Genomic DNA, 677 nt, shown 5'->3' on the forward strand with positions numbered 1-677 from the left:
AAAAAAAAAAAGCAAAGATGTCACTTTGAGGACTTACGTGCACCCGACCCAAGTCGTGATATTTGCAATCACCTCCTGTGCATGCAAAAGCTGAGCAGTGAATAAGGAAGACCAAAGAAGAGTTGACACCTTTGAATTACGGTGTTGGCAAAGAATATTACGTATACTAGTGCCTGCCACAGGAATGACCAAGTCTATCTTGGAAGAAGTGCAGCCAGAATGCTCCTTAGAAGCAAGGAAGGTGAGACGTCATCTCACATACTGTGGCCATGCTGTCAGGAGGGACCAGTCCCTGGAGAAGGCCATCACACTCGGTAAAGCAGACGGTCAGCAAGAAAGAGGAAGACCCTCAGCAAGACGGGCCGACAGAGCGGCTGCAACGACGGGCTCAGACACGGCAGTGTTTGTGAGGCTGGTGCGGGACTGGGCAGCATTGGTCCTGTCGCACACAGGTTGTATATAGGGTCGCAAGGGGTTGTAACTCACTTGACACCACCTAACACCCACAACAAACACAGATGACAGACATCAAACCGAGATAGACATCGTTTGCTTTTTCAACACTCTTCCTGTGTACAGTTCAGGGACTTTAATTACTACGTTCCATGGTGTTCAACCATCACAATTATCCATTTCCAAATTTCCCCATCACTCCTAACAGAAGCTTGGTGTCTGCT

This window comes from Orycteropus afer, unplaced genomic scaffold, assembly GCF_000298275.1.
Source record: "Orycteropus afer afer isolate SDZICR_OR568_19922 unplaced genomic scaffold, OryAfe1.0 scaffold00057, whole genome shotgun sequence".
NCBI classification, from domain to species: domain Eukaryota; kingdom Metazoa; phylum Chordata; class Mammalia; order Tubulidentata; family Orycteropodidae; genus Orycteropus; species Orycteropus afer.